Genomic DNA, 25894 nt, shown 5'->3' on the forward strand with positions numbered 1-25894 from the left:
AACAAGCTTCGTTTGAATTACGAGGTTACAGTGACCAGAGATTTATATAAAAGTTATTTGTAGTGCAAATGCTATATTTTGCCCTATTAAGGACAGAGCAAACACATTTTTTTTTTTACTGAGCATTAATGTGTCAGGCAGAAGTGAAATCTCACAGTGATTTCAGACTTTGGGCTAGACTGAAACTTGGGATCTTAAAATGCAAGGGTTTCTAATGGAAGGCAAATAGACTTGCTGCAATTGGAAAACAGCCTCGCTACTGTCCCTTAAAACAAATAAAGAGAGCTGTTATTCCCCACTCCTTTCCAAATTTCATCCACATCCATAGCAAGAATGTTCAGAAATGTTCCAAAGTGCCAAGAAGCATGAAAATAATTCCAAACACATTGCCGATATCCTACTGACTATTGCTTATGGACTTATTAGCATGGAAATACACTCAGTAGAACCTTCTGAACAGCAATTGGAAATAATCAGTTTCATTAACAGTGCAGCTAGTAAATACGGGCTTAATATTAGCGATACAAAAGACCCACCTTCTCTCTCCAGGAGTGTGAAGAGATTTGCTTCCTAGCTTTCACTGAGCCAGGCACAAAGATGGGGTCTTTTCCACAAGTCTTCCCCTTTTTATAGAGAGTAGTTCACTTTATGACGTCTTCCTGGTGAGTTCAAGTTGCCTTCACTTCCTATTCATTCAGGAATGCTCATTTCCTGTCTAAAAACACATGGCACTCATTCTTATTTGTTGAACAACATTCTAAAAGGCGTAACAAAAAAGACCAGTAAACAGGAATGTTGCACTCTGTTTGTATCTGCACGCAAAGCCTCTGCTCATTCTTTGCCTTTAAACATGACAGAAAATTAGGAACTTTTCTTTTTGACATGCATCAGCGCTTGCAGCAAAATAAGAAAGGACATATGTCTACAATGTGTATCTCATCAGGCTCCTGCTATTGTCAGGTGGGCTTAGCCAGGTGCTTCAGAGCTCCTCCTTCCTACCAGCAAAACCGAATGGTGAACTAAGGGTGGCTCACCACGTAGATCTGACACTTAGAGAGATGCATCTCAATATGTAGTCAAAAGAGTTAAAAGTAAGCAAAGGTGAGAGCAAGTAAAAGCCATGTATTACTGGGGAAGAATGCACCAGTCAATAGCGATGCAAGCTGTGATTCTGTCTATTATACCGGAAAGGTGAAAGTATTCTACTAGGTCACTTAGTTACTTCAACCAGATGGAATCCAAAATGTTCAGAAAATTAAAAACCCATTTATTCCTCCAAAGTTGCATTCCATCTGTTTGCAGACATTTATGGAATCTTTTTGCATACAGGATATGGCAATCACTGGTGCCTTGGAAATATTTCTTCCCCATGCAGCTCACAGAAAGCCTGGCTGGCTATAGACAGCATTGCAGCAAGCCGCCTTTTTTTCTTTTCAGGTGCTCTTACTTCAAAATATAGGAAACTTTACTTTTGTTTCAAACAGAAGAATCATAAAACCCAGCCTATCACTGCCTGCAAAAATGCAGCAGGAACTTTTAATATTAGGAAAAAAAAAACAAACAAAAAAACAAAATACAAATAAAACCAAACTATTCCCTACTCTTTCCACCTTGAAAATTTTAACTTTCCTGCCAGTCTGTTTCTCATTTTCAGCTTGTGGAGACAATAAGAATGATTCAGATGCTATGAAGGAATGCAGCTTGGCATGTAGCGATCTCCGCCCTGAAGATAAAAGTGACAAAATTACCCCAGAAGTTATTAGCTCGAGGCTCCATCAATCATTCCTTAAGAAATATTTCATTTCATTCAACTACATATTGTGCCTAAACCTAACTAAGGGGGTACAGTCCCCTTCCTCCTATCACTGTTCTCAGCATCTTCAGCTTCACCAGATGGAAGTGTACCATCTGGCACGCAGGCTGAATTTTCTGTGTATGACACAAACATTCACATTCCCTCTGCTTCCTCGGGACTTTCCTTTGCAGTCAGTGGCTCGGCCAACAGGTCAGCATCACTAAGCCTTACTCTGGTTGGTGCTGAGAATATTTTATCCCCTGATGAGGTCGAGCCTTAATGTAAGTACGTATCTCTACTCTCAGCTAGCTTATAATTCCATTTCTCTTCTGATTATCCACATCTCAAGTTAAATCTCTCCCACCTTCTCTGCTGGAAGGAGCCACCAAGCTGAAAGAAATCCAGCTGATAACACTGCCCCGAGACTTCTTTCTTACAGAACAAAAATGCACCAGGTTTGGTTGCCTTACAGAGTCCTCCAGTGCTACATCAGCAGTCCTTGAACCCTAAGCACCCCTCATTGCTTCACCCAGATTGCCATAGAGCGTGTGGCTCTGGGGGTATAGACATTTTCCATTGCCAATGTCTGTGTTTTATTCAGCTCCCCGACATCATCTGTGTAAGTGGCAGATGATTGGCAGATAGAAATGAGGAAGCACTCACAAATCCCAAGCCAGTGCATCAAAAAGCAGAGAAGCTGCTTCTAAGCATACGACTGCATTTAAAAAGCAGCACTGAAGGAGACAACCAGAAATGGTGGGTGCTTTGTTTCTGTCTTTGGATTTTATTTTGAACGTCAGGTCATGTCTTCAAATATCTTTTCTGCAACTCCAAAGGCAGGAAGAAAAATGGAAGTTGATACTCGTACTCAGTCTCATGTTGCCCAAAAATGACACTTGAACACACACAAACTGCAATACGTCACTGAGAATTGTTCTAAGTGATACCGAGCCCTGCCATAACAAGTGCTTTGCATCACTCCAGATGTGAAATGCATGAGTTTTGCCTTTGAGGAGCACTGCTCACAGACCATATTCAGTCAGCAGCAGAAACAGAGAGTAGATTTCCTCCCATTCTGGACAACTGTCCTCTTTCAGCCACTGGGAAAGCTAACACTGAGTAAGCTTGCTGCCCACAATAGACAAAATGCAAGGGGAAATACAGCAGAATCAGGAAAAAAAACTGAACTGGTGCTCAACTGCTGCTGTTGGGCATACCCAGGATGCAGCCATCCATGGGGCAGGCATGCATCTTCCCAGATGCAATCTTCTCCCCACTCAAACAAAACACCTATTTGAAAAGAGCTCAAACGAACTGAAGGTTTCCTTGGGTTCCACAGAGGGACTCAGTCCCACAGCTCTTTATCAGCTGCAGCTCCTGCCCTGATTCTCTTTAGTTTCACCCATCTCCTGCTAAGTTTAGAAGAAAAGGCAACAGCTGTGGCTACTGACAGAACAAGGTTGGCAGCTGCAAAACTGAGATGCCACATTTCAGCATATAATTTTCTTTCCACAGTGTCTCTCCCTAACTTTCCTCTTTAAGAGGCACTTAAAATCCATGTGTCTGACTCAATTATTGTTATTGTAGCTACGGAACAGAATGTGATGCTGATGAGGGCCTACCTGTCTAGTTAGCTTCCCTTTCTGGATGCTTTCTTTCTTTGATTCATCATTGCTTGTGACACGTGTATTGTCTAAACTATGTTCAAGAACAAGCCTCTAATACATTCAATGGAAGAAGGTGAAAATCAGACAACAGCCTATCAGTTGCACGCATAAATTTCTGTGCTAACTTTAAGCATTCTATTGCTGAGAAATATCTTACAGACAAGCCAGGGTTTTATTATAAATTAAGAATAACAATAATTGCAGCAAATTGAAGAATCACATTCATTTTGCCTTCTTTGATTAGGAGAGCACCAACGTTGTATAAATGCTCTGCCTTTATGAACTCTAATCTGGAGACTCTGCATTCCTCCAGCATTCAGTACATTATCAAATCATATTCAAAGTACTATGAATTCATGCCCCAGAGGGCACGAACCCAAATTTAAAGTCATCATCATTCTGTATATTTTCTGCTCGGTTGAAGGTTTTATGATACAGGCTGAATGTCTTTTCAGGACAATCCTAAAAATAAGCTAATGCAGCGGGGACTGAATTTATTGGACGCGTACACTCACCTTCAGTTGATGTTCTCCCTAGGTCAGTTCTCATGTGATTGGCAAGGGATCGTGACAGCTTGTATCTTCCTATGAGAAACCCGTGTAGACACCGGTAATTAGAACTGCCACTCAGTCCTTCCTGACAACAGCTACTGCAGTGGCACCAAGCCTCTGAACTAGCAACTACCTCAGGAAAATCCTGTTTCCCAGTGTCTTCTCCTCCATAGGAACACGCCTAATTGCGTGTAAACATTCAGTAATTTACTACACCACAGAAAAACATTGGTACCTTCAAGCTGAAAATACCGCGGCTGATAAATGCCTAAGAACTGCAATTCCAAAGTGTCACCTGCAATGTAGCTCTGCCAACAGCCTTCCCTGACTGCTGCCTGAACTAAGGGTGCTTCCTCAGTATAAATTAAGAAGGTCTCAGTCTACCTTTTAAGGATCCTAACCCTTGGTCTGAATCAAGAGTGCTGAGGCTCATCAGCCAGCTCGGTATTCAGGAATAAAGCACCCCAAACACAACCCCACCGTGGGTTGAAAATATCACTGCATCTTTTTCTTGGAGCATTTTCCCCCAATCAAAAGAACAGAAACGCTCAATTAGCTATATATATATATAAATATATATATATTACCCATAATTAATTCACTCACCAGCTGTTAATGACTGCAGCTGAGAAAAGGAAAACAACTCGATGCACCGGGAACGTGAATGTGAAACAATAGTTTTGAGAGGCAAAAGATAAGGAAAAAAAATGTTTGGAAACAACCTCAAATAAAAAGGATGCTGAAGAATTTCCTTGCGGCGTGACACCTCCGCTTAAGGCTCAGAAAGCTGAGTATCTACAGAATTAAACTTGGATTCTATTCTTGATTTTGCCACAGTTTTGAGGTATCGTTTAGAAACAGATTCCTTGTCTGTGAAATGGGGCTAACAACAGAGCTCCAGTTTCCATGCACAGTGCCCAGTTAAACAGCATTGTGTTAAATAGCATCTTCATCCTGTGGTAGAGAAATAAAGAAGCAGAGTGAGGCGGTCAGGAACTTTTGAAATCCAAATGGCAGTGAAATCTAATCTCCAGACCATGGAAATCACTGAAAATTGACTTCAAAACACTGTTGATTTCAGTGGGTTTTGGATCAAGGCTTAGCAGAACAAACTTACCGCATGAAGACAAGTTTGTTTTCCATAGCAATGTTTGACTCCTTGACAGGAGCTTGTGTGCTGAGCCAGACCGTACCTTGGGGGCAAACCTAAGCCAAAGGCTTGCACTGAGTCCCAGGAACATTTTGTGGAAGGAGCTCCCTCTCCGTCCCCCCCCCCCCAGCTTGTTCAGGATGACACAGGGGATTTTCTATCTTACCCTCATAGTAAAGCAGAAAACCATCTGGCAGCAGACCAGGTGTGCTGAGCCCTGAGATGCAAGGAAGCCGGGCACTGTGGGAAGGGTCAGTCACAGGGAGCTGCTTCTGCTTCCCACCCTTCCAGCATCAGGCCTGCCAGATATGGGAATTCTTGATAGGCTGTGCTGGAGCTGGAAGGCACTGCAACCATTGCGACACTGAATTCATTTTTCCCAGTAACAGTTCAGCCCAAAAAGAGCACAGCACAGTGTATTAAGTGTCTTGATCAAGTTTTATGCAACCACTCTTCAGAAACCAACCCAGAAATGGCAGTGCTGTATTTTTAGACATTTAATTACGAGGGTACTCCCATATATGTGTTTCAGGATGAATCCAGTAGTGTAATCATGCAACGGGTCAGAAATTACTGAGAGAATAATACCATTTCCTTTTTAGACTTCTATTATGGCATGGTGGCAATGGAACAGTGTTGAATTTGGGTTCCAATGCATATGAGAATAATTGTGGAGCTTTGTCTACGTGCATGGAGATTTCCCATTGAAATGGCCACCCACCACAAACACAGCACACCCTTTACTTCTGTCATTGCTAATTATCCATTCACTGCATTCAAACCTTCCATTAAATTCAGCACTAAGCCAATGACTCCACTTTCAGAGGGTGCAAAACCCAACCAAGCTCATTCACTGCTGCCCACAGCCCCCTCCTCAGATAGGGCAAGGGAGGACAATGTAAAGGTTTATGTACTCACTGTATCGTACTTCACGTACTCAAAGTACTCACTGTTAATCTGAGGCAAAAAGGCATTTTAGAAACATTGCAGATGGCTCAAAACATATCGCTGTAATCCCAGGCAACACAGATGTAAGACTGCATCCAAAGGATATCACAGCACTGAAGTAGACTTATACCAGCCAAATAACTAGAACCCTGCCCTTTCAGACAGCACGCAATGTCACTGCACTTGAGAGCTTGTGATGTACATAATATTCTCATTCAGAAGCAAATGATCTTTTCCTTATTCACCTCCCCTACCACTCCTCACTGCTGTGTAATAATCTCTACACAAGTTTTCCACTACAACTAGAACAGGTACCTTCTGAGACAAATATCCTAATAGCAATTGATTAGCTATTAGCAGAGGCTGAGCTGTGGAAACTCCCCTTGAAGAAACTTGTAAAGAGCAGCTCCTTTTCAAATTGGGTCTTGTGTGCCAACCCTTCACCCACCACCTTGTCCAAACTCCAAACTCTTTTACATCCTGCTGATGTGTTGAGGAACCGTATTAAGTGTGAACCCAACAGGTACCCAGAGTCCAAACATCATAACTACATCTGAGATGCCTTCAGTGCAGGTTTGATTCTAGAAATCTTACATTGAGAAGGACCTCGTTTCCACTGGAGCGGTCACTTCTAGCTGGAGAAGGTGAGCACTGCTCTGAATGGCACACAGGGCAGTGCAGCTGAGACCCTGGAAATGCTCTTAGTTTACATAACATAGAAAGACAGCTGGAAAATGATTCTTGCTGAGTCTGACTAAAAATATGCTTGCAAGATCATTAATGGATCCTATTTCCTGTAACTGAAAGGCAATTTGATAAACCGTCCATTGCCAGACAGTGCCACTAATTACAATGGGTTCTTAACAGAAATAACAAATGATTTTCTTTCTCTAGAATAGGCATACATCCTGAAGGTACACTGCTGGCGAGCCCTCCAGTGTTTATATTACAAACCAAGCAATTTCAATAACCCTCAAATCCATCGCATTCTGCTAGATGCTAAGGAGAGGTTCTCTTTCCCATTGGTTTCCAAGAATCCACCAAAAGAGGGCCTCTTATTTTTCACAACAACCAACCAATGTGCTTTGCATGGTCAGGACCAAATTACAGTAGCAGGCTTTTAACAACTGCGGAAAAGACTATAAAACTTTCTGCCCCTTATTAACTACTGTGTGACTATTAGGTTTATGGGCAATGTTAACATTGCAGCATAGGAACAAAAACATTGTAAACGGTCTCCAAAATGTTGGGAAGCAATTTTCCCCAAGAGAGGCAGGGGCCCTTCCAATCCCTGTAAGGCACGAGAAGGGTCACGCGGCACACACGTAAAAACAAGATTAAACTCTCTCTTGCTTCATAATTAAACCCAATTGTAAACCTGGGCAAGTGCTAATTTTAAAACACAGCTCCCTGCTCAGAGCTCCGAAATCTCTATTGAAAATCCACGGAAAATGAAAGCTGCCTCTTTAAAAGGAATCAGCTTGCAGCTCCCCAGAACGGAGCCCCTGGGCAAGTGTTTCAAAATATGATTTTTATAAACAAATCTGACATAGCAAACTTAATGCAAACCCCTATGCATATAACATCACTTATGTGTGCAACCCGTTTAAATTATAGCTGTAGAGAGAAGGAAATAAAACTGGCATATTAACCTTTGGCACAGCGGTACTCACATGCTCGCAGTGTTCAGCAGCAGATGATATTACTGTGACTCCCACTAGTATTGTCATGTGAAGGGTCTGTCAGAATTCTTGTTCTAAACCTCTGCAGTCAGAGTTTATTAATTCAGCCATGAGCATCCGTTCCAGACCTACCTTGGCACGTACAGTTTGAAGAGCAAAATCTTTCTCAGCGCAACTTCCCTTTCCCAGTCAACACCGTATTTAAAGCCTCAACGTACAATAGAAATAAAATAAAGCAGAAAATCGTGAAATGCAGCACTTTCCCATCACCACTGTATTTAAAATTAAGGAACAACAACAAAATAAAGAGGGAAATTCATGAAATATAGCATTCCACAGCTTGCCATAAGCTCGCTGGATGCCTTGCTTCCCAGCTGTCCTTTTAAGAACAGCCAATTCCTCCTTCAGAGAGCGAACTCCTTCCAGTAGTTCAAAAGGACAAGGTACACAAATAAGCAAGATATGCTGAGATAGGTTCAGATGTATTTTTAGAAGTGGCTGCACTACAGAATAGCCACGCACTCCCCTCCCCCTTCTCAACAACAGAGAGGCCGAATGACATATTTTTAATGGGCCAGACCTGGGAGTTTTAATTGCACTCCCATTTTTAAGGTGAAAAGGACACAAGCTCCAAAGTACTTGGAGCACTTCTGAAAACTGGCCTTCATGGTATTACAGCATGGAGCAAATAATACCTACACATCCTAAAAACGAGCCATAAAGCTATCACACAGCTTTCCCGGGATGGACTTTATAATAAACAACTTGCAAATGAAATTTAACACAGTCTCAGAGAAAAGCATCGTATAAAATGAACCTTCCTCGTGAAATAATGACAGCATGTGAATATGTGACATTTTGGTCAGAAGTTTCAGACAAATTAACTATACGGCGACAGCTTGGGGTGTCCATTGATAGGGCTTCTTTGTTCATCTTGGAAGTGAGAAAAGGTTCACCACATACGAAGGCCATCAGGATAACCCGTTCCATGATCTCTCCTGGAGAACAGTCAGCTTTCAGAGCAGCGGAGATACAATCTAACCGCAGTCCAAGCGAGAACATCTCTCTTGATTTCAAAGAGTGACTCATAAAAGGTAAAGCATTAAGCCAAAAGTTTCAGAGCTAAACAAGTCCACAAAGCTGGCGTTAATAAAATGAATCCTCAGAGATATTAACCAGGACAATAAGGCAAGTTCTGGAGTCCACTTGCATTTCCTTTGCCTGTGCGATGGCAGCGGAATGAGTGCAGACTTGCTGTTGTGCTGGAGGATAGGATGGCTGAAATTGTCAACCGGCTAATTAGCTATCAGATTAAAAAAGGTTGTTTTACCAAAATAACACAGGGCTATAGCAAGGCGCGTTCATGTTACACAGCTTTAAATGATGTCTAGACTGATTGACTTGAGCAATCCTCACTTTTACTTTGTGCAAGAATCCTGAGACACTTCTATCCATCTATCTATCCATCTATCTATCCATCTATCTATCCATCTATCTATCTATCTATCTATCTATCTATCTATCCATCCATCCATCCATCTATCTACTCTTCTCCCTTCTGCCTGCAACCCCTTGGGCCAAGGGCTAAGAAAAGCAACGTGATGTATTCTCAGCATTGCCAGATTAAGGATGTGACGCCTTTGCTATTATTACTTCTGTTGAAACTGGGGCAAATCAGGACTGCAGAAGCAGATCTGCAAGCTGTACGTAGCCAGGGCCAAAGATCAATGCGTGTGAAGCAGAGGGGGGGGAGGAGGGAAGACATTTTCGGTACTAACAATAAGCTGTGAAGAAACTTAATCCTCAAAGGTCAGATGTACATCTGAAAGGGCCGGGAGTGCCTTTGTATCAGAATGTAACAACATTAGCCCTAATGACTTAATAGTTTTGCCCTTGACTTGTGTCAACAGGACCCTATCTTATTACATGGTAAATTAGTTGCTTCCATTCTACTCCATGCTGCTGCGGGGCGATAGGAAGATAGAAAGAGGTATTTGTGGCAAAGTTGGCAGTGCAGCCCACCACCCAAATAGTACTGCTTAGTAGTACACAGTGGTGCTTCAGTTTCTGTGGGTGTGTTGGTGCAGAGGAAGGCTGGACACAGAGTGAGGAAGAAGATGCTGCGTTTGGCATTCAGGAGCCACAATCCCAAGGAAGGCATCTCCTCGCTCACTGCTGTGCAGTGCCACCAAAGGTCACCATCTGCCGCAGATACGGAGGGGTAATGAGCCAGGGTCAGGCGTAATGATGGTGGGCTCTAGGTAACAGAAGAGGCCTTCTTGTGCTCCCTCTCAGGGAACTTTACTGCTTTTAGAAGCTTGTCTCACATCTATTCAGGTTCTAAAGCTGCCAGGTGAGCAGGGCCGCATCAACACGTGGTTACTGAGAGCCCTTCCTGCACAGTGCTGAGATAACCAGGGCTTTCTAAAAGCGCTGCCCTGACAAGGCAAGCATCTCTTCCATTTAAATCAAGAAAAACCCCTGTTTCCTGATTTATCTGTCTTAAAAACCATCTCCTGAGTGCTAGACAAAGGGTTAGCTTTCACAATAAATGCACAAGAAGGGAGAGACATGCTTGTACGGTTATGTAAGTCCTCTTTAAGGAGTTTTACAGGCAAGCGAGATGCAGCTCCAGACACTAGACTTTTAAATCATTTAAAGCTGACATAAGCTGATCCTGCGCGCAGTTTATAATCATGTTTTTACTTTTCAGCTCTGACAATTACAGATTGTTTGTACGGGCTCCACAAGCACTCCTATTCAGCGGTATTGTCAAAGTCCATTCATCCCAGTCTCACAGCAGCACAGTGACTCTTTGCTTTGCCAGCCACTGTCCATCACCTTCATCCAACTGTAACCAGTCTTGAGGGGAGGGCCAGGGGAGCCTGCAAACAATCCTCATCTGCCATCTGTGGTAGCTGCAATTTCCCATGTTCCAGCGTGGTTTCCAGCCTCGGCAGGAAGAAGCCTGGCATCCTTGAAGCGCGTTGCACTTGCAACCTTTGAAGATGTTCAAAAGGAAAGGAAGCAGAAATAAATGAAAGTCCTTAGCCATTTTGCATGAAGTTGCATGAAAAGTCTCAGGGCCTAACTTGACTGGGACTGTTTTAAGTACTTCTCCGCCGCAGCAGCAGTGCGTCATATGAAAGGCTTTGGTTGGCACCTCTCCACAGTTATAAATAAAAAACATATTTATCTCCAGTCATGCATATAATTTAGAAGTCGGACAGAAGAAACCTTTTTTTTTTTTCTTCCTCCTTTTAAATCTGTAGCGAGCCCAAGATAAATTCTTCTAATTTATTTCTTTTTAAAAGGAGGAAAAGAAAGAAAAAAAAAAACAACACAATAATAAAAAACAACACCAAAATTTGGAAATCTGGAAAACAGATTACTTCTTTGGATGGAACAAAGTGTGTCTATGTGTCATCGTGACTTTAAACAGTTCCATGGTTTCCCATGGAAATACTTAATTGAAGCTAATAAGATGTGGAGTTATCAGTGGTTTGTCATGATAGATTTCATATGGTCTTTCCAAGACACTTTATCTCCTTTCAGACTCGCTGACCTACGACTGTCTGAACCACCACAGATACTAAATTTAAGCAAAGCCCTACTGAGAAATAGAGAGCGGACAGAAGCTTGGGCAAAGACCTCATAACTATATAACTCAAGTGCTCAGACTTCCAATTTGTAGAACCTGTGGCAACCTCCCACAGAAACATTCAACTCCGAGACTTCTTTGCCTATTAACACTTGCAGCTGGGTCAGAAGTCCTTTTAGCATCGTGCCATTAGGAAATAAGTTACTGTCATCAGACTATAGATCTTAACCCCAAGTCTCCCCTAAACTCCCATCCTTCATGTGCTGATCCTACAAGCCCACCTACCTGATGCTTCAGAAAACCAGATCCATCTTCTGCCAAACACGTCAGTTGATCACAACAAATACACACAAAGAACTTTTTAAATCACACCCTTCATACATCCTGGTTTAGAAAAGCAAATCTCTGCTCTATTTGAGATGGCTCTATAATACCTATGTACAGTAGTCCATTTTAAAACCATGACCACGTATCTACTCAGCCTTTGGGATAGCCACTAAAGCTTTGTGTGTCATCTGTCATCTGCGAAGTGCAGGTGCTTAATAAGCAACTTCATATACCCATTTTAGATAATATCTTAAAAAAAATATATACATGGCTTGAGCCAATGTATCTGTGTGATCATACTTATCACCGCTGTTCTTCAGAAAGAGAAAATGTAGGTCTTTCTTGGCATGACCACCTTTTGCTTTCTACCAGTTTTCTTCTGCAGTCTTATTCCCTGCTCCTTCAAATGCATCCACTGCATATGTTTCTTTTTATTGTTAACATCCATTTCAAATACACCATCCCTACTGATAATGTCAACTACATGCCTATGGGCCATAGGGTCAGTCAGTCAGCAGCAGGAACAGTGCACTCATTAACCTGTGAGCAACTTTGGTATTTAACTTCCACTGACCAAGAATATATTTTGAATTGAAGAAATTGCATGCAAATAACATCATACACAAAACACAAGCAAAGTAGTAAAAGCCACGGGATATTATTGCAATTAGAATTATTTGAAGTCAACACAGAGTGAACCGCGTGATAAAACAACTACTTTGCAGCTGCTTATGGACTGGGACAGCCTGAGAACTTAATGTAATCTCCTTCAGATGGAGAACAAGGTACACAGCAGTGCTTTGCTCACTCTCTAGCCAGCAATATGTGAAAGATACCTCCTGAAGGCAGCTCCTATTGCGGGCACCCACCACCTGGGACACTTCTAACTACTCATCAGGAGTAAGGGCAACTGGGCTCCTAATTCAGGTGTCTTGTGTAGTTAGCAAGAAAAGGAACCCAGCCTGAACTGTTTGGCATTCTTCTGCTGCCAGACTGTTTCCTCATAAGACAGTCTATAACTGTGTGTGTGTTCCTTGAAATAGAGAAGGGCATAAGATTTACAAGGTTAGCAATGTATACTGCTGTAAGCAGCACGCACACTCAGATGCTGTGGGATTCTTTACCAGTTCAAGTTTGCATACATCTCAGCATATGGATGAAGCGAGTGGAGAAGAAACAAGCCTGATTGTAATTACATTAAGCACTTTGGCAGTAAGGAAAAGTTTGTGCTTGTACACAGATGGCTTTATGTTACAATGCTATAAATGTGCCAAGTTTCATGGCTTCACCACATGATGCAGCAAAGGAGCCTGATCCAAAGTCTGTGCACATCTAATGAAAAACTCACACTGACTTCACCGGATCTGAAGCGGGTTTGTAAGTCCACTGAACACACCTGGCCAAAGTGCAGAGAATAATGTAGGATTTTTGGAACAGTTTTAGTCCAAAGGGCCTTTTTTAGCCCAAGGATTTATGCTTTGGTGACACTGTTTTCCTTAAAGGGAAAAATCAATAAAGTCCTCTTTGGGTTGATTTAAATGAATTTGACTGCCTCATGAAGTTCTCTTCTAAGCTGTACACTTAGGCTCTGTACACTATACTTCTTGGAAACTATCTCGGGGAAGAAAATATTAAATGCTTATTCTTATGAGGCCTCCAGAATCCTTCTGGGGTCCAGAGGAGGGGCATGAAGATGATCAGTGGGCTGGAGCACCTCCCCTATGAAGACAGGCTGAGGGAGCTGGGCTTGTTCAGCCTGGAGAAAAGAAGGCTGCAGGGTGAACTCATTGCAGCCTCTCAGTACCTGAAGGGAACCTATATCCAGGAGGGGAATAAACTCTTTGAAAGGACTGATAATATCAGGACAAGGGGAAATGGATTTAAGTTGAAAGAGGGTAGATTTAGGTTGGATGTTAGGGGGAAGTTCTTTACTAGGAGAGTGGTGAGGCCCTGGAACAGGCTGCCCAGGGAGGTTGTGGATGCCCTGGAGGTGCTCAAGGCCAGGTTGGATGCAGCCCTGGGAAACCTGATCTAGTAAAAGTGGAAGTTTGGTGGCCCTGCCAGGCAGTGGGGTTGGAGCTTCATGACCCTTGAGGTCCCTTCCAACCCGGGTCATTCTGTGATTTTGATTCAGGTCCTCCTTTTTGTGACCCTCCCACCCCTAACTTACTTCATACAGGTAAGAGATCTTTAAACTTACTCTGAAAGTTCTTAATTTAGAAAAGTAAACAAACATTCTGTCAACTCATTCCCCAGTGTCTTACCATAACTTATTTTGGAGTAATAAATCTTCAGTCTGACAGCTCTCTGATGATGCATTACATTAATACATCATAATGACAATACATATGATATATTATGGATGTAATTTCTAAAAGGGATATCACCTATACATTCCATCTACCTAGCACAGCAGAAGATTGTTTGGGAAAAGGGGTAAGGGGGAGGCAATGGATTTTCTTGCCCAGAAGACAAAAATCTCACAAGAGAATTTGGAATTAGGGTTAACTGTCCTTGTTAAAATACCAGAAACAATAAGAAATAAATTGCCTCCTCCAGACCAACAGCTTCTATCAATAAGATTACCTGTTTGTTCCTAAAGAACTGATGCTCTGGCTGGAATAAAGGGAAATCCTGTAATATGCTTGTATCAGTCGTGGTAATACAGAAGAAACAGACTTCAGGAAATAATCACAAAGATTCCAATAGGGCTGTGATGATGTGAGGAGCAACATTTAAAAGGGTGACTAGGGAGATCTGCAAAGAGAAATGACTGTTAGCTTTAGTGAATAACCTGACAAGAGCTGTGTACGCTTCAAAGAGCTACCCATGACTGACACAAACCAAAGTCTTTCTGGTGCCTGGACAAGGCGATGACAAGGCTTTTCAGTGGGAAATGAAGTTAAACTCTAGTACAGATATCTGCCCTTCCACAACACCACAGTGCACACAATAACCAGATCATAGCTTAGTGTCTGCTGTGCACAAAGACAACCCTAGCCTCAACCAATTTAACTCAGTTACCAAGGTTTATAATGCAGAATCAGCTACTGGCTAAGAGCCCATTGCCTGGAAAAACTGCAGCAGTAACTTTCTCCAAAGGCTCATCTTGAACATATGAGTATGTGGGCTGAACAGCACAAGGTTTGACAGAAGCCTTTGACAATAACTTATTCAAACCATCACGACGCACCTGACTTGCATGCAGGTAATTCTGACAACATCTTCAACGCTCCTGCTCTTGGCAAAAGGATCCCAATGGCAGTGAGAGCCTGCCCTGAGCCCACCTGCAAGCCTCCTCTTTTCAGAAACAGTCTTTTCACCCACTGTCAGGATACTGAAGTCTCAGTACTGTGCTGGGAGCACTTCCCTGAGATACCTGGAGAGCCCTGAAGGAAGACAACAGATATCAATCTCCTGTATTTTTTCCTCATTAAGCCCTTTCTTATCAGGTTCTCTAGACATCCATTTTCTTCTCCGGCACATATGCAATTAGCATTACACGAAGCTACAAAAACCCTTCAAGACATCAAAAGGTTTCATATTGGAAATGGTCTTTTAACAGAAATAACCTACAGCATTCCCAGGACGTGCTCCTTTTAGAGATGGCAGGTGAGGGCTTCTGGGGTGAAATCTCTAGGAGAGAGAAGAACGACATCTGTATTTCAGATCCGCATCCTGGATTTTAGACTGGAAAAAGTGCCCACATTAATCTTGATAGCTGTAAAACCTTTCTGGGGTTTCTGGAAACTACAAGGAGGATTGAAAAAAACAAACTACACCAAAACTAACAACCAAAAACCCAACTAAGGAGCAACAGGCTTCTGGCTTTCTAGGAATTCTGATAGCAAACTGATGTTTTGACGAGTTTTTGCAAAGCACTGTGGATTTCCTTTAACACCACATTGCTGTTGGCTACCCACATATTCCACAAGTATCCCACGTCCATTTGGACCATGAAGCTTCCTGAGGTCTGCGTGCAACTGGCAGAACTGTGTGAGAATAGATGTCTTCAGTAACCTCACTTCTTACAGACTTACCCACAAGTACGCACTGTGCCTCTGAAATGGAGTCTGATGGAGAATGTTCCAGCATGGCAAACACTGTGCATTTCACGGTATTAACAGGAAGAAAAGCACATGAAGCACCTTCTCCCTCTGTTTGGTCTCAGTGATTCCATCCCAGAGAGGTAGATCTAACACCTCATTTCAGAAACAACTCGGAGGCCTGAGGCATTCCTTTGTTGGGCAATCAGCTTAAAAAAAGCAAACAACCAAAAGCCAAGAGATTCAGTGAGAGAAAAAGATTTTGTCATTCAGATTCACTGGAAAGGGTTAAAATTAGAGCGAAAAATTGAAGATAAATGTATCTGAGCATAAATTTCAGTGTACAATCATAGAATCATAGCTGATTAGCAGATTGGGTTTGAACCTGTCGTGCTAATCTCAGTCCCAGTATAAAGCTGTGCAGAAAGAATGACCTTGGGTATTGCCGCATTGACTTTGGTAGAAACACTTGAGGGAAGAGCCCCAAATTCCTGGTGGGGACTGGCAGGTTTCAGAAATGCTGAAAGATGGAAACATCAAGAGTGTATGCAGTATGAAAGGAGTGTTGATGTTACTCTGCTAGAAACATGAAAACAAGCAACAAAGCCCAAAGCAAGGGAGTATGATAACCACATTCTCTGAATGTGAATGGAGTTTTCTGAAAGGTACTTACTGACCTCTGAGTCTTCAATCTGCAGAACAGGTCTACACTATAATGAATATAGGAAGCGGCTATGCAATAGCCTAATAGGATAGTGTCCTATTTCTTGTCAGCCATACTCTGCTGTCTTAGCCTACAGCGAGCTGGGGAAATAACAGTGCAAAAGCTTTTCAAACATTCTCCATGTAAACAAAGCAGAAGTCTGTATATTTTTCTCTGACGTCTTCTGTTCTTAGAAACAACTTTTGCTCTTTCCATCAAACAAAGCTCTGGATAAGATGCTGTAATCTTAGTTGATGTTAGAATCTGAAGTATTTTTCCTGCCTTCACTTGTTCCAGCCATCAAATACTCACAGCAGAGTTCTGTTTATTCTTTCACCCTCTTTTGCCCGATGCTATTGTGAATATTCAAGAAGTGCCACAACTATATTGCCTTTCAGTGACTTTGTACATTCACTCACACAGCCACTGAAGAGGTGTTTAAAAGAAACTGTGAGGGAAAGTGAAACAGGGCATCCTTATTAATGTAATGCTAGCTAACTCAAATGATGTTATCGGAATGTTCTTTGTTATTTTTCCTTATATGTTAGCTGAGAAGCACATACAGAAAGCCCTGTTAATCATTATACAATTCGTGGATCTATATTACAGTAAAAATAATATGCTCAGCTAGAGTTCATAGAAAACAAAAGTGAAATTACCCCAAAGGAATCTCTGTGTTTCAAGACAATTTTCTTGCTGAGTTTCAAATATTAAAAGTCTCCCGGTTGTTAAATAAAGAGTGATGAGAAAATGCATGCAATTTTAATTTCCACTGGGATCGTGCCTGGTGTTGAGACAATCGCGTTGTTAGATATTCTTCTAAAGACTAAAGTACTGTTATAGCGTGTGAAGGATGTTATGAGGAAGAAAGTAGTGAAACAAAAACATTTTTATCCCAGCTTGGCTACTTGTTATGCTTTTTGCTGAAACTGCTTGAATTAGATAGAATTCATGCAAAGCTTTATTAACCAGGACACTTAACTTATTTTAAGTGATGTACCCATTAGGTTATCATTGTTGTATTTAGTGAAGGGTTGATATGCCAACCAATGAGAAGCCATGCAAGTCCTGTGGGTATTTATAAAAGAAAATGACAAAATGTTCTCTTGTTTATCACACCACCAGTGCCAAAGCAACTACATATTTTAAAGTCAAGGCTGATGCTCACAGTGCTCCTAACAAAGCCACATGTCAGGGGTATGGTTATGTTTTTGCATCACCTGTGCATCTATATCTATCCCTGTTCTCTGCAGCACGGTGCAATTTCCAGTGCTCGTATAAGATACTTGCAGTGGGGTCTGAAGAATGGAGAACAACAAGAAAGAAGCTTAAAAACATATCATAGTCTTCAACATAAGCAGTTCATCCTCCCTGCCTCATAACCAGGCACGAAGGAAGAGATATATTAGCTATGAACTATCACACCATGTTTGTAAGGAGAATTTTGTTTGGAAGATGACTGACTCTCACTGGGAAAGAAATTAAAAGCATTTACTAAACAGCTCTACTGTCAGTAAGCCAGAATTGGCAACAGTGACTGTGAAATACATGGTTGGGAAAAAGAAAAAAAAAACATCTAAACTAAAATAAAATCACCCCACAATCTTGGGTGTTTTTTTTTTCCCCCTCACTATTTTGTTCATCTAAAATGTTTCAACATGGAGAGGAATAAATATTCCTAAAAAAAAATACTTATTTACCTCATAAACATGTCAGTTTTGTACCTGATGATAAATATGGCAACACCAGCAAAGCTGAAAGTAAGTACAGACAATAACGTATGCTTTAGTTCCTACCCCTTCTTCAACACGGTCAGCAAAATGAGGTAGAACCTGCCCCATTCAAACTCATTTCCTTGCTCTCACAAGAATGATCCATCTTAACATCTCACGGGAAACCATAAAGTCTTTTTATATCTTATTAGTAGTATCACTCAGAAATATACTTAGTATATATATATTATGTACTTAGTATCTATATATATGTATGTATAAGGATGGGATAAGAAAAATACTAATTTTTACCTCACTCCATTTTCCGTCAGTTTTACTAAGGATACTGCTGTCTAGGAAATGCACTGTCCATCCAAAGCCTTGGTAAAACCAGCGTTGTTCAAATCTCCTTATATTTAATTGTCCTGATGCAGGAATTTTCCAACGGAGATGTTCAATAGGGATTTTCCAGGCTAGAGGGCAGCTGGTTTGGTTCGTATTCTTTCCTGTAAAATTGCAAATCTGTTTATGTAATGGGTAAAGTCAAGGCGAGCAAATCACATTTAAGGATCCCGGCCTAATACTTATCTGAGCATAAAGGAATGGGCAGTCATAGGAATTTTACTGTGCATTCATTGAATGGCAGCTGCATAGCTAGGAAGAGCTCTGGAAGTGACAGTGAGTTTATGTATCCTGGAGATGTGGAGAAAAACAAAGGGGAATAGGAAGAAAAAATAAAGGAAAAGAAAAAAAAATGAAGCAGTAAGGTCAACATTTGCTCCGTGCTAACTATACTGCTGGTTTGGGGTTTTGTTTTTGCTTTCTTTTGACTTGGTTTAAAAAGAAAAATACACTCTTCTTATCATGTCCATTATGTTTGGAGGTGGTATATTTAAGCAGAATAGACAGACTGGGTGATAGGAGTAAGAATCTTATGTCAACATTAAATGAGAATTTCAAAGCCAACCAAGAGATGGGGGAGAAAATCCTTCTGCTGCCTTCACTATCAACAAAATGGCACCTCTTCCATTTACTGACATTTTCAAAGACAGGTTAGAAGAAAACAGTATGAGACAGAACAATGCCAAACCTGAGATCTAGGCAACCGCTCCAGCAAAAGCCATCACAAAGCCAAATCAAGAGCGGCACCAAATCCAAAAGCAGTAATGTGAGCTGTAGAAGGCACTGTACCTTCTTTCTTCTGGACTCAATAATGAGCCATCGGTATGGCGTTAGTCCACTTGGAGGCTCACATTCATCCAGGCTCCTTGTATTGCCATTCATGCTCACCTAGCAACAAATAGATTTCTCCAGATGAGCCTTACAAGACCTGCATTCATGAGGCAGAGAGTGCAGAAAGTGATTTTCACAGCCTGTATCCCCGATAAGTCCCATTCTGGTTTCTACAGGGTTGTTCTGTGGTGAGGCAACCCTATGCTCCATCTCTAAGGTTTCTCCAAAGTCTCATTTTTCTTCCAAGCAAGTTGTTATGATCTGGGCTACAGCTTGCGCAGAGGTCAGCATCCAGCTCATTTCTCTTAAGTAAGTAAGTGGCCAACAAGAGGTTCTGCAACCTGCACAGCCAGAAATTCCCTCTCCATTCTGCTTCAGAAACACTGTACAACTTGACATGATCCTGAAGACCCTCCATAATAAAAATACCATTAAAAAAAATAAAAAGCACAGTTTTGGGACAGTTTTGCACGTGCTAGGAGAGCAGGGAGTGATGGAATGCTCAAAAATTGAGAAAATCACTGGGAATAGAACAGCCCACATTTTATCATATGACACTGCAGCTTTCAAAACTGTAAACTGTAAGAACAGAATTGACATTTAGAGATGAAAAGCAAATCTAAACAAGTCTTTGATGAATCCCGCACAACGAGGAGTGTCGCAGAGCTCATGCTGGTGGAAACAGAAGGGGAAGAAAAGCCAGCCCCTGAAACAGGGAGTGGATCTAGGGAAAAGGCAAACCCATTCCTCTCCGCTCTATGGATTGTTTGTGCAAACGGTAGGCGTATTTGAACTCAAGTCTCAAACACGGAGAACAGGAGATTAATACTCTCTGCTTCTGCCCTGCCTAATGAGATTGTAAGATCTCTCATTAATTGTTTGTCCCAGACACAGCACAGCTGAGACCAAACCTCCTTTGGGGCCCCTCTTCTTTATGATGCAATTAATGCACATAACCTTTTGCCATTTATAGTTCTTGAACCCTCACGTGTAACGTGGGCTAGCATGATGACTTTTTGTCATCAGTATGGTCTCACTGGTAGCCGGCCTGCCTTCACTTTGCATCTGGTACATCTACCTATTCTGCATTATCACCACCTGCTAGCTCCTAAGTGTTAGAACTGATGAATAGCAAGAGCATCCCTCTACAGAAGGCCAGAAGAAAGCATAAACACGAGTTAGATGCCCACAGGCACACAACGGGCTAACTCTGCCTTATTTTACTTACCAATGAAGGTTAATTGGGAAGAATGGTAAAACTTGGCTTCAACGGTACCAACTTCTCACTCTAGTGTCAGCGCAATTCTCTGTTAGGACAAGGATGGTTTTAATGCATTTTTCTATCCCACCTAAACTTTTCCAAAACTGTTTCTATTTCTCTACTGGAGAGTTTTCTGACCACAACTACTTCATCGTTAGAAAAATTGCTACGTTGTGCCAGAGAGTTTTCAGTCTGAGCATTTATTTATTTAATCTGCCTACCCCTCTGAGCTAACATCCCCTTTGCATTTAATAGACAGTAGCAGGGCATGCTAAATAAAGGCCGTGCTCTGCTGAAACTGCAGGATGAAACACAAGAGCCCTCCTAACTTCAGGGAGTTTTGTAGAGAGAAAATAGGAAGTGAAACAACTTTAAAAAATGCACACTTTTGTAATGCATTATGGCTTTCATTGCTTTTGCCAAAACTTCACTTTTAAGAAGAACCATCTGTGGATTTGATTTCTATGTTTCTCAGCCATAAGTCAATGGAGGACTCAATTTTAAGGCACAAGACCTATAACACACAGTGTGAATCATCTCTTGTCTGCGTGTAAGAGAGAATATACAGATAACATGCTTAGTGAAAGCTTTATCACCAAGGAAACACATTCTTAAGCACTGAATCTAGCACCTTTACATTACCATACTTTAAAAGAAGTGCCAGCAGTAAATAAGTCCATACTCATAACTAGAAATACGTGTTATCTATCACCTATGCCTATTTTAAGAGTTACTCATTGCCTAAGAGTGGCAGTGGGCAAAGCCCATTTGTGAAAGTTCAGAGTTTCTGGAGATCTGGAGTCTGATCTACCCAAAATTAATTGTTTCAGAGAGATAATAATTTTTTGGTAATTATGTCCAACCAACTCATAAGTAACCCATCACAAAGTACATTTTATCTAGTGCCACTTGCTATTTCCTAAAGGTCATGGAATCTCTTTTCCTCACCTCTAACAGCTCACCTTTCCTGGGTGCACTATGGGGAAGCATAATTCCAGCAGAGTGGAAATTCAGTCAGCAAATGAGGCATCGACATAAATATTCATGGAGGAAAAAAAAACTTCCGAAAAAAACGTTGAGAAAAAGAGAGCAGGTAAATCACAGCATCCTCGAGAGACCACTAAGATCCGCACTGACAATTTACAGGGATTTGCTTAAAGTTTTGTCTACAAAAGTATTATCGTACATATCGGCACACCAGATTTAGGGCATCTCTTGAACACTGGGCACTTCAGTGAGGATGGAACAGTTGCCCAGATGGCATGTGGCACTCATTTGTCATAGCCTTGATTTACAGACTGGGAATTAGTAAGGAAAATCAGCCTGTACATTACTCAGGGAAATGCTCGTCTCCTGGTAAATATGCAACAGTTGCTCAGTTGTTTTTAAATACAAATTTGACTCCCTATCTAGGATTACCTCCCATTTCCTACTTCACAACTTAAGGACCTGATATGAACGCAAGACACGGGAGAATCACACGAATTCACAGGGACTTTCTGCATGTACAAAGTTAATTTTCTGCACAGAACCTACACCAGACATCACCCCGTGCTGCAGTTCCAGTGGAGTTCAGCACAGCTTAATATGGCAATGATTCTGTTTCAAAAGGGAAAAAAAAACAAAACACAAATACTTTACAAATGCTTGATTGTGACACGTTTCGCTTGTGCCTGTGGTCACTGATGTTTTTAATGACCTTGGTAGGAAGAGAAGGAATTTGATTGCTACCTGCCTTTAGGAAGCTGGCTCTGAAAGCATATGTTGAAAATATTTGGGTCCCTGCAGTTAATCCTACAAATATACTCATTCATAGATCTCTTTCTTTAATTGAGAATACTCCAAACTCAATTCACATCCGGCTTGTAGTTATTTCTACGAGGCTAAATTGGTACAAATAGATGGAGCCATTTGCCAACCCAAGGCTCAGATCACCAGCAGTCATAACAAAATCCAGTGCCAACAAGGCTCTGAGATGTAAAATATCAGAATATAGCACCAAAATTTGACCATTCGGTGAGGAATAAAATACAAAGGATAATCTAAAAGACACTGACCACGAAGAAAAAGAACGCCCACTTGTAGGTAATGATGCAAACTTGAACTTTCACACCAAATCTCAGTAAATATTACTGCACTGTAATTGAGTTCATCGGGTTCCACAAGTACACCCATACTTCCTGGATGATTTCCATCAGCATTATGCAAAGGAAACTATTATCTACTGGGAGGCTGTCTGTGCTAACCCAAAGCACACTCTTTTAAAATGTTTATTTCACACTGGATTGCTGCTTTTCAGCTCTCAGATCCTCTCTAATGAGTGACCAGAAATCTAGAACATGCACACCTTTTACGAGCACAAAATGAGAGGTAATGCTAAGGTTTCATCCTTGTTTCCCCCTTTCTCTTTTTCTAAAGAAAGCCTTTCATTCAACCCTGATGCCATAAAAGAAGGTGATGTCATAATTTATGATATTAAACCGGTTACTAAAATGTCATTACACAAGTGATGTTTTAATTGATGATGTTAAACTGGTTGGCAGCAAAGTGTCAAGTGTCACTTTCATGACATAAACTGCCAGTTATGATTATATAATATCAATTATTCTTTGGAAAACTGCATTAGATTCGTTATTTCTGAACCAACGTAGTTGAGGCAGGTTCATATTTTTTTAAACACTCTTCATCCAGTTCTCATTATTAGTAGTAAAATAGACTTCGGATGCAGTTTAGACTTTCATAACTTTGCCTTTGAAATATAATACCTATCTTCCCCATTTGCCCTTACAGCTGCCATAAGATCAACAGCAAGCAAAAAAAAAAGAAAGCAATGAGATAAATTTTATAGCCTTAACTGAATTTGCCTTGTTCTCTAATCTTACTGAACCCAAACTTTTCTGCTGAAGGTAGACAAAAATAACAAAACATCATTTTAACAGTAAGTTAAATATAGAACATTTGGATACGCTGACAGGATGTTGGTTACTACAAGCCCTGCTTTGACGCTCCATCTCCTAAAGCTTTAGTGTCCAGCTGCTCTCCAAATTCCACTAAATCTTATTCGGGCAGAGAACCAAAAAAGCATATTAGTATCTGAAATGCATGTAGCCAAATCTTAAAAACTTAATCCCTTTTAGGAGTACTTACAAGGAAATGCAACAAGTTTAGTTCTTGTATACTCTCTGGGTCCAATAGGGCTGGATTGATTCACTGTTGAAGCCGATCTTATCTAGTAAGTTTATAATATTTCCTAATGTCAGGGCTACTTCTCGTTGTTTGCTGTCAGTGACACATCTCCAGCTAACTGCCAAAGCTGTTCAGAGATGCCCTGATAACAAATTAGATGCAACACTACAGAATGAGATTTTTACAGGCATTTCCCAGCTGCAATTGCATCTATTTTATATGAGGGTATGCTCACAGGAACAAAAAAGCATCATGCGGGACTATCTGTCAAGACTGTCAGTGGATTCCAAAGTAAGAGTTCACATAAGAGGACTGCTCCAACTGATCAGTGCCAGCACAAACCATAACAGTGCCACAGAACTACAACAGAAGGAGAAATGTGGTACACCTACACCGACTCAGAGAAACAGTAAAGACTGCAAGAACAGTAGATTCGCATGAGCAATCAGCAGCAGGTCCCAAACTGACCTTCCATCACAAAGGATGAGTGCCATCTCAGATAGCACAAAGAGCACAGCACTTTTCTGAAAGAAAAACACAACAAATCAAACCACATTTGGCCCTACAAAGCAACACAGCGATGAGCCCTGGAGTTCGGATCAGCCACACAACTGTGTCTATAAAAAATGTGAGAAGGGTCGCTCCCAACAGCGGACATACTTGGTTTAGAGTAGCAAGTAGCTCTAGTATCGGCAACAAAACAGATCACACTTATATTCTCTTGAATTACTTTGCACTCACACCAGTGATGTTTTATACTGAAAGCCAGGTGTGGAGGTGGCTAAAAGGACCACACTTTACTCTGTTACTTACTCTAACTAACTTGGACCAGATCTGTTGGCACATTTCAAGGAGAGGTCTGATCAAAGGAGCTGTGGAAGATCCCAGGGAGAAACTGCAAAGAGGCAAGGGAGAAACATGCTAAGAAACAATCAGAAACACACATGTGATTTTCATTAGGCTTAATGGAGATGCTGGAAATTAATCTGCAGGGCAAGGCTTTGCAAACTTACCTCGTGATTCCATCCACACTAAAAGAATCTCTTGTCTTCTTTTATGTCTCTTATTCTCTACGTGGCTTTGCACGTAATGCATTTTGGTATTATCCCACTCTCCCCACCTTTGTAAAAATCTTAGTGATGATTACAGAGCTGAGCTGCCCAAACAGGCCAAAACGAAACTAAAGGAAAAAGAAGGGAAGAAAAAAGGAAAGAGACTTAGTACTGATTATCCACGTGAACCAGGTATTTTATTACCCACATCTCTCTACATAGCATTCCACCTGGCAGATGGGGGAATATACAAATTCCATGATAGCAGATCCTTAATGTGAGTGACCAAACAATGCCAGAACCATGTTCATACACTTAACTTGCTAACACGTCTTCTCTATTCTTATACTTTCAAGCCAGAGAGAGCTTGCATCGGGCATACAAGCAATGCTTCACATCAGACTTATTTACACAACAAGCCAGATAAAATCTAAGCTTGAAGTGTGCACACTTGTCGACATGACAGAATGTTGAAACCCTGTGAGACAGATGCCTCTTACGACAAAGATGAGGACAAAAATTCTGTCACATCCTCTGTAGACTGATGCTGCCTATCCACATTGCAGCTGCATTATAGAAACAGAGTAGTAATGCACAGCAATGCTAATCAATCTGTAACACGGCCCCAGCTTATACATGCAGATTTCCTTCTAACGTTTCATCGTAGCTGAAAGAAGGAATTCAGACACTGGTGGTTTTTTTTATAAGTTATATTAAAATTTATAATTGGTTGTTAATTAATGTCAGATCACAGTGGAATTCCTATGGAATTGTTTAGTGGATTCTCGGTAATTACCAGTTATAATTATAAACCTCACTGAAATGAATAACACAGGAATTCCAATAAATGGTGACAACCTTGGAAGACTTCTTTGACTAATAAAATCTCCACGTGTTCCTGTGTGCATCTGAAGGAATTTTACAACAGTGGCCTCCACCCGGAGCAGGATGTGTTTTCTGTGATGCAAGATTCCCCTTCA

General features: G+C 41.2%; 3 long non-coding RNA genes across 6 annotated transcripts in view; all 3 read right to left on the reverse strand.

The window, feature by feature from the left end:
* Positions 1 to 8112, reverse strand: part of LOC140250511 (uncharacterized) — a 44318-nt gene extending 36206 nt beyond the window's left edge. For 2 of the 4 annotated variants that reach the window (XR_011903192.1, XR_011903191.1), the window contains exons 1-4: positions 7785 to 8112; positions 4620 to 4967; positions 3978 to 4046; positions 537 to 715 (exon numbers count right to left, since the gene is read on the reverse strand). This is a non-coding gene — a long non-coding RNA (uncharacterized lncRNA). Of the gene's footprint in view, positions 1 to 536; positions 716 to 3977; positions 4047 to 4619; positions 4968 to 5329; positions 5455 to 7784 lie in introns of those variants that run through there. The other 2 variants (XR_011903193.1, XR_011903194.1) reach the window with 2 other exon arrangements.
* Positions 8113 to 15315: 7203 nt separating this feature from the next.
* On the reverse strand, positions 15316 to 18679 carry LOC140250679 (uncharacterized). The gene is made up of 3 exons (XR_011903235.1): positions 18495 to 18679; positions 15762 to 15976; positions 15316 to 15357 (listed from the first exon to the last, which is right to left on the reverse strand). It is a non-coding gene; the product is annotated as an uncharacterized lncRNA (long non-coding RNA).
* Positions 18680 to 19383: 704 nt separating this feature from the next.
* Positions 19384 to 25006, reverse strand: LOC140250678 (uncharacterized). Its single transcript, XR_011903234.1, has 3 exons — positions 24876 to 25006; positions 24676 to 24757; positions 19384 to 19472 (listed from the first exon to the last, which is right to left on the reverse strand). It is a non-coding gene; the product is annotated as an uncharacterized lncRNA (long non-coding RNA).
* Positions 25007 to 25894: the final 888 nt, after the last annotated feature.

The sequence above is a fragment of the Excalfactoria chinensis genome, chromosome 3, assembly GCF_039878825.1.
Source record: "Excalfactoria chinensis isolate bCotChi1 chromosome 3, bCotChi1.hap2, whole genome shotgun sequence".
Lineage (NCBI taxonomy): Eukaryota > Metazoa > Chordata > Aves > Galliformes > Phasianidae > Excalfactoria > Excalfactoria chinensis.